The sequence below is a fragment of the Megalobrama amblycephala genome, linkage group LG8, assembly GCF_018812025.1.
Source record: "Megalobrama amblycephala isolate DHTTF-2021 linkage group LG8, ASM1881202v1, whole genome shotgun sequence".
Lineage (NCBI taxonomy): Eukaryota > Metazoa > Chordata > Actinopteri > Cypriniformes > Xenocyprididae > Megalobrama > Megalobrama amblycephala.
Window position 1 is genome coordinate 6688829 of NC_063051.1, and position 9226 is coordinate 6698054.

The window sequence follows — 9226 nt, forward strand, 5'->3', positions numbered from 1 at the left end:
TGTATACTATCAGCCTCCCTAACCAGGCATAGGGATACACGGATTCATTTCACACGCACACACATAGATAAACCCGACAGCTATGTAATCAGTATGAGAATGAACACGAGGGGTGGTTTGACTCACACACATGCCCCCCCAATGCTCGGTTTTACGACCAACACATGTACACTTCATGCTCTATTCCCAGACACTTCCCTCCACCTCTTTTCACATATGTGAACTACTGTACACTGTAAATAACTACGCATCTGTCTCTGCTGGAGTCTATAGACTGCATGGAGAATGACAATGAATCTGTATAAGAAGATTACATCTTTGTTTAAAATATTGATTTTGGTATAAAATCACCATGCTGACCTATTTTTTATTACAAAATACAACATTTCTTATATCAGTGGGCAACCTAGGAAATACTCCACTTTGTAAGAGTTACAACAACTTCAGCAATGGCTTTAGTGAACAGTATTTTGGGTAAATAGTGCCCCCTAGTGTGTATAAAGAGCTCTTGCATGACACGGACCTTACTGTACAATAATAATCTGCCTTAAAACAATGACAAAAGGTAAGACAATAAACAGTTACAGTGATGACACTTTCTCAACATGCGCTTAGTAAAGTTTTCTCTCTATCAAGATAAAGAAATGTGTAAAAACATTGGGGTGATTTTTGGACCAGTATTTTCCCTATGTTGTCTAAAGCAAAGGCTTTATTTTAAAAAATGTATGATTTTTCAAAACTGGTAGGCATAATGAACATGAAATTATTTAACTGAAGACTGTTTTTTCCTTATTGGCTGATCAACATATTTTATAATAACAATATTAAACAAATTTAAACATATTATTTGTACAGCTGAAATAATTAATAATGCAAAAAATTCTTCTGTAACATGACAAGTATGAAATCAATAATATATTATTCTTCCACTAACGTTCGACAAGCAGAAAGCGACCAAATAATTTGTCATATGCATATTCTATTATTCGATATTTAGTTAGTTATTGTGTTTGCAATATCCCTCACAGCACATTTATAACATTTAGGCCTCTTTTACTAAATCTGATACTAAGGCCAAATTTTTCTCAATATATTTTTATTAATAGCACAATAATATCTTTGGCACTTAAAAATGTTTTATACCAAATCATGGAGGACATATTTGTGAGTTAAGACTGAAAAATGTTAGTGCCAATCTTCCTTACTCTAAGATCAAGCAGTGCTTCAGATCTTTTTAAACACGATGGAATGATATAACAGATGGTTTCATTTAAACCTGGGCTCCCTTCTTTTGTTCTCTTTTATGAGAGGTTGCGACAGTGTCCAGCGATGCGCATTAAATGGTCGCCTGTACCATGTGACCTCATCCAATGTTTGTAAACACGCGTCAAGCACATGTGATCCCGAAGTGTTTAGGAACGTGTAACGCGCTGCAGCCAATCAGACGCCGGGGGAGTGTCTGGGGGGGCACGGCTTCAGCTTTTCGCCCTGGAAAAATCGATAGGGATCCTGTAATGATGCGAGGAGACTATGTCTCAAGAAAGGAAACTGAGGAGTTGGGTCGAACTGAAACAAGTGAAGAGTGCAGGCATCCATGGCATGCAGATCACTTAGAAAAAGATTCCACTGGAAGTCAGTCGTTTCAATGTATCCATGTAAGTATAATAATTCTTTCTGAGATGTAGCCTATAATTAATTTATTTCTTTGTAAGACAGAAAAATAATATTTGTTTCCTTTTAAATACCTTGATATTTTTAGTTAAACAAAGTTTAAAAATATTATCTGACAAATAATGTTGACGAATTGATGTCATCATTTGAAATCTGAGAGTGAAGTGTACTGATAATTATTCCAACAGGCCGTCGTTAAGATATATTACTGCGTCATAGCTATTGCGACAAGAATATGGAGATCCGTTAAGGAATTTCATCTGCGTACAGATTTCGTGGAGCGCTCTTTATATTAACGCTACGCGACTGATCATGACATTATCATAAGTGAGTGTATCATCAAACTGCATGCGTCACATCCAAGACAACGGCTGGAATGGGATGCTGCGCGAGCAAGAGATGCGTTGCGTTGCGTTGCGTTGCGTACGTCAATAGCAGTAGTCGAAGTGCGCACTTTTTGTCGATTCGGACAATCGCTGAAGAAAATCTGTTTTAAAGACGAACCTTAAAGTGTTTTGCCAAGAAATAATAGCGCATCACACATTAAAAGGGTTTAACATACCTTTGGTTGCTTGTTTAACACCAAAACTTTTAAAGGATAGACACTTCATTTAGTGCGCATGGCGTCAAATTGCGACATTATCGGTCTTATTCTGCGAGTTTAATAATAAACTTGTAGTAGTTATTTGCTAGTGCGCACTTGACTAAACGAGGTAAACAAAACATTAGCGCAGTACTCACTTTTCCCCTGTAGGTGGCCAAATCAGACCGCATTGTACGCTTGTTGAATGTACTAAAACAGGTAGGCATGTTATTATTAGCCTATCATTTTATTATTATTATTTTTATTTTATTTTTTTGCCAATTTTTTAAACATAAACGCAAATTTACTAATAAAAATAACATTTTTTTTTTAAATTTGTACATTTTAAAATCCCTATAGGTTATTATTATGTTCTATAAGAGTTGAGAGAACAAAAATAAAGAGAGGTGGAGATGATGGTATTCAGAGTAATTCAGAGATTACTTCAAAACAAAGTGTTATATTTAGTATCCAGGCCTGACTTTTGTCCATGAAAGATTTATTGGCCTCTTTCATATCCTTAGCTATAAACAAAGCAATTCTAGAGCCAACAATACAATTAGTGATAACGATAAACATCTTTAATAAACATACAGTAGATAGTCCTAAGCCAACAAGTCCTTGAAGACGTATTTTCAGTCCCCCAACAAATATGAAATTATATTGGAAATAATGCCTGTTGAACCCGAGTTCAAGTAATATATAATAAAATAAGTCTCTGTTTAATATTCTAATAAATATACTGCATGTCTCAACTGTTGACTGTATATTTACTGCTGTATTTTCTCTTTTCCACCCCATTCAAATGGCAGATTTTAAGCCTCAATAAAGATGCCTTTCCCTTTAAGAGCTGGATCAGCATTACACAAGCGGACAGGTGCGCAGATGCAGCAAACCAAGAATAAACTGATGTACTTGAGTGAAAAAGAAACTTGTAAACAAATGCTCTCTCTCCCTCCCTCTAGGTCACTCCCTATACTTTTCTATTGTACTTATTCTATTAGGTCTGCAGTAGTTCAAACATAAAACCTCGACTCTCAGGTATATGCAGTATTGGCAAGGTGCACAAAAACTCACAGCTTACTTTCAAGAAAAAAAGATTTAACATATTATATTAAACATGCATGGTTTAGAACAAACTATTTTCTTCAAAATGACATCTAAAAGCTCCATTGTGTACTATAGCATCTTTAGCATTAGGCTATTTTGTTTTGCAGTGTCATCCCCTCCTATGCCGCTCCTGGAAGCTGACTTCAAATGGTGCCATAGAGTACTTTATGGCATCTAGCACCATTTGAAATCAGTGTTCTTGGGTCGGTCCTGACATCACCTAAATGCTGTGGACTACTGAAATTCTACTGCAACGTTTCTGATATATGTCTGATTTGCACAAGCTTAATTAATTAAATAAAAATAATTTATTCTTAGCAAGTGTTACAAGTCCCTGTTATTCCTTTACAATACATGTAGCAGGCAATACTGTATGTCATGGGATCTTTTTTCATTGTCATTGTGTTCTAAGCACCTGCAGTGGTAATACAGTCTTTATTGTTTTAAAATACCATTTATAAAATATCAACAATCTGTAATAAAAATGACACAGATAAGATGATATCCATGTTCTGAAAAATTTATTCTAAGCGCAGCCTCGCCTTTTAGCCAATCAGAAAACTTTGTCTCTCTGCCCATCTAAATCAGTGACGTAAGTTTGGAAACTAGCGGTTTGAAAATGGAAAAGTTTGGAAAGTGATGGAAAGGTTTCAGAAAATCAGTTCTTTAGAACAGTGAAATACCGTTTAAACAATTCTTGTAAATCAGGACGGTCACGGTTGAATGAGTCAGTTGAATGAATTGTTGATTAGAAAACCCCTCCGACCTATTCAGTCTGATGAGTAAAAGCCAAAAGGTATGGTGAATTTGGGTAATATGGGCCATTGGGTAATGTGTGACACCTAAACTCCAGTGTGTTTCTTTCCTGTTCTAACAAAATGTTGTCAACAGGACTTTTACTATAGGTTTAGCATGGATGTTATCTAACTGAAATTACATAACTTTATGGGGGTGATGCCACAGAAAGGACGCATGACACGGTCAATGACATAGGATTTTGACTAGATTAATATTAATAAGGACATAAATCTGGCATAAATAAGACAATGTTCTAATTGTTGTCAAATTATGTCTGTGATCTATTCAAACAACAAAATATGTATTAAAGTGTCAAAAATGTGTTTTAGTTTTTTTTTTTTTTTTCAAACATTTTTTTGTTGTCTCACTTTATCAAATATGATTGAGAAACCAGATACCCAAATACCCAAACCAGATTACATGCTTTGGGTAATCTGGGACAATCTTCAAATGGGGAAAATGTGCATTTAGGGACTTTATAAGTCTAATGACAAGAGCGTAGATCTCATTACAATTTAGGGGTAGACCACTTATATACTTTAAAAGTAACTTTAATATAATGTTAATATATGCCATAATGAGAAATGGGTGTTAATGTGGGCTACTGGAGGTTATAACGTTAGCTTAAGTTCACAGTAAGATTAAGTTCACTAGCAGCTAGACAAACCAACTAGCTAGAGAGATGCAGATGATGATCTATATGAATTAATGAAATTTCTATGAATATACATTTCCTCATTGAGATTTCTGTAGGCCTACTTGTCATTTTTCATATTGCGTTTTAAAAATTAGTGATATTGTGTTTGCATGCATAAAGTATTGTGAATACAGGCTTTTTAAGGCCTTATACATATGTACCGGATTACAAAGTGACCTGTCCTATTATATCAAGTTATGGCAGAATTTTTTTTTTTTTTTTTTCCCTTTTTTGCACAAAAACAATAATAGTGGCATGTCTCCTCTGGGTATAATATCTACTTTCTTTCTTCTTGTGTGGTTAGAAAACATATAAGGGGTTTCAGAAAAGTCTAATGTGTTGATCTAATATGTTAGTTAACCTTAGAGGTCAAAATTGCAAAAAAAAAAAAAAAAAAAAAAAAGGCCCGATCGGTGTATGACATCAAAGTACCGCGAGAGCCGGTCAGTTCTATACTAGCTCTCGCTGTACTTTGATGCCAAGTTCACAGTCACACGGGTTTGTTCAATAAAAAGTTGGGTTGAAAAAAAGTTTATATAGGTTTAGGAACAGTTCAACCGATTCGTAAAAAAGATATAACTTTAAAGAACGACGGAAATCGCATTTTTATTACAGCAGCTGTAACTAGTTAAATATCTTTACGTTATTGCCTGATACATTCAGCTTGTTCACCCTGGACCTCCACTGCACCATACCATCTCAGAACCTGGCAAATGTCGTACAATCGCATATTAAGAATATACATCTCCGTTTAATAAAATGAAAAGGTCAACACGTAAGTGCAAATGCAAACTGAATATGTTTTTTTTCCCAACCGCGGCACATGTGTGTATCTTAAATGGCACTACTACAGTGGAGAAATATCGAGTCATCTCCAAAGATGATGAGGAGACTTAAATATAATGGACAGATAAATAAGGTGGAACTGGTGACGCCATCAACAAGCGCCTGACGCTCACTCTCCACGTAACTCATTCACCGTTTCAATTCTTCACCACTGGAGGGCACTGTGTGACCTCAAAAGCGCCAGACCGACCCAAACAGATCATCACAGAGTCTAAGCCCACACGAGTTACTCAGTTTTTTTGCTTTTACCAAAACTCACTACTTTTTTTAGATGTAGTGAGAGAAAGCTCAACAACTGGCTCTTACACGACACACATTTATGTTTTTGAACTTAGGATCACTTTCCCAACATCTGTAACTGATGCCTGTTGATTGCATTTAATGCTTATAATAAAACATGATGTATTGTGCTGTCTTTACAGAGCATGATATCTGATTGACCTACTGAGTTCACAACAGCTGTGTGAAACCTAGCATGTGCTATTTTTAGCTGCTGTTAAGTGAGCACCAACATCCTAATTTCACTTTAGACAGACAGTCATTCATAAGTCTCGTATTAAAATCGGGTCGTCCACAATATGAGGGTCATTGTGCTAAATGTGTTCTCATTGTAATGTTTGAGGCCCAGGAAATGTGCTGCATACATCAACGACAAATGCTAGAAGCTCTTGCCTTCTTCATTAGGATAACCTCAGGTCAAATAAATAAATATAAAAAAGGATGCTCATTTCCTTTCTGCCAGAAAGAGATCTTTTATATTGCCACACAATTTTAAGAGCACCATTAAAAAAAGAAAAAAGAACAAACAACATCAAATAAGTCTACTAACATGTTGACTCATATGTCTTGTTACTGGATGACCCTATAAATGCAACAGTTCGCCTACTGGTCTGAGTGCTCTGGTCAGAGCTGACGTATCCTTGTGGTTGTGGTTGTTTAGTACCAAAGCACGAGCATGAGTAAATAGGCCTACGCCTCCATTCAACATCCCTTCATTAATCTACGGCTAAGCATACACCCTAAACAATGAATCATCTGCAGTACTGCTCCATGTGGCCTCAGGAAGATGACATATCCCTAATCAAATTTGATTACAGACCTACTAAATTGATTTAAAGGTTAATTCTAAATGAGGGTTATTATAAGATAGCAAACCCCACTGAGAAGTTTTAACACTGATAATGGGTTCATTCCTCCAAGTAAGAGAATAAACCTACTATGTGATCAGCAATACATTTTACAAATTAAATTTGTACCATTTCAGTCAGTGACAAAAGAACTTGAGAAACCACCACATTATTTGCAGTTTGTGAAGACACATTGTCCTGCTAACTGTTCTTAATACAGTTAGCGTGTTAGAAACCTTTTATTAGATTATTAATGGTTCACTGGGTTTCTATATAGCACCCTTATGTTCTTGAATTGATCTTAAAGGTGCCCTAGAATTAAAAATTGAATTTATATTGGCATAGTTAAATAACAAGAGTTCAGTACATGGAAATGACATACAGTGAGTCTCAAACTCCATTGTTTCCTCCTTCTTATATAAATCTCATTTGTTTAAAAGACCTCTGAAGAACAGGCGAATCTCAACATAACACTGACTGTTATGTAACATTAATATGTACGCCCCCAATATTTGCATAATGCCAGCTCATGTTCAAAGCATTAGACAAGGGCAGGACGTCTGGATGTACACAGCTGAATCATCAGACTAGGTAAGCAAGCAAGGACAACAGTGAAAAATGGCAGATGGAGCAATAATAACTGACGTGATCCATGATAACATGATATTTTTAGTGATATTTTTAAATTGTCTTTCTAAATGTTTCGTTAGCATGTTGCTAATGTACTGTTAAATGTGGTTAAAGTTACCATCGTTTCTTACTGTATTCACGGAGACAAGAGCCGTCGTTATTTTCATTATTAAACACTTGCAGTCTGTATAATGCATAAACACAACTTCATTCTTTATGAATCTCTCCAACAGTGTAGCATTAGCCATTAGCCACGGATCACAGCCTCAAACTCATTCAGAATCAAATGTAAACATCCAAATAAATACAATACTCACATAATCTGACGCATGCATGCAGTATGCATGACGAACACTTTGTAAAGATCCATTTTGAGGGTTATATTAGCTGTGTGAACTTTGTTTATGCACTGTTTAAGGCAAGTGCGAGCTCCGTGGGCGGGGAGCGTGAGCATTTAAAGGGGCCGCAACCTGAATCGGCGCATTTCTAATTATGCCCCAAATTAGGCAAATGAATTTAAAAAAATCTATGGGGTATTTTGAGCTGAAACTTCACAGACACATTCAGGGGACACCTTAGACTTATATTACATCTTGTAAAAAAACGTGTGATGGCACCTTTAAAGGGATAGTTGACCCAATCATTTACTCACCCTCAAGTTGTTCCAAACCTGTATGAATTTCTTTCTTCTGCTGAACCCAAAAGAAGACATTTTGAAGAATGTGTGTAACCAAACAGTTGATGGGCCCCATTGACTTCCATAGTATTTTTTTTTTTTTTCCCCCATACTATGGAAGTTAATGGGACCCATCAAGAGTTTGGTTACCCTTATTTTTTAAAATATCTTGTTCTTTTGTGTTGAAGAAAGAAATTCATACAGGTTTGGAACTACTTGAGGGTGATGACAGAATTTACATTTTTGATTCTATATAAGGAGAAATGTCCTAAATGATCGCATAATATTTTCACGTCTAACGACCATTCTAGTAATAAAGTATGTTTACATTTAATTCATAAAATTTAATCAAAATAAAAAAGTAAGAGGTTATCATGATGGGAACCCATAAATGGTTCTATATGAAGTGGGTCACATAATTTGTTGATCCTGGGACAACATTCCTGTCCGAAAAATTTAGTCCTAAACCCAAACCATTACTTATCCCTAAAATTAGAGGGAAATGATATGTGAATAACACTGAAGCACCTAACCCTGCTTGTAAGCCTATACTTGACAGAAACTGTAAATCTGTCCCTCAGATTGACTGATTGGTTGATTGGAATGTTCAACAAAGATGTTGATCCAGGAACATTTTGTGAAATCATGGTGATCCACTTGATATATAGAAACGTTTAGTGGTTGTACATGGTGAAATCACATTCACCATATGAAGTGCCTGACAGAACCCTTTAAGCTTCTTTAACCTTTCCTTCTAAGAGTTAGCAGCACTATTATTAAGGTTAAGGATTTCAAAAAATGACTAAGCCTAAGTTTTAAAACTTTAGTGTGTACCTCGACCCACAAATTATACAGAGAGCTTTTCTAAGAATCAGACTTACAATTTTAACCTATATGAAACATTAAATGGGTGGAAACAATTAGCAACCACACTTTTTTTTTAGTTTTTGCCTAGCAGTAAGTTTTGTTTTTCATAATTAAAAAAAATATATATATTTAATACCTTTTATGAAAAATACAAAAGCTGTAAGAAAAACTATTATTACTGGTATTATTATTTTAAATGTTTTTGAGAACATTAAAAGTTT

The 9226-nt window shown here is 35.4% G+C and overlaps 1 long non-coding RNA gene across 1 annotated transcript; it reads left to right on the forward strand.

The window, feature by feature from the left end:
- The first annotated feature begins 203 nt into the window (after window positions 1–203).
- Window positions 204–3866, forward strand: LOC125273509. Its single transcript, XR_007186083.1, has 2 exons — window positions 204–1655; window positions 3067–3866. It is a non-coding gene; the product is annotated as an uncharacterized LOC125273509 (long non-coding RNA).
- The last annotated feature ends 5360 nt before the right edge of the window (window positions 3867–9226 follow it).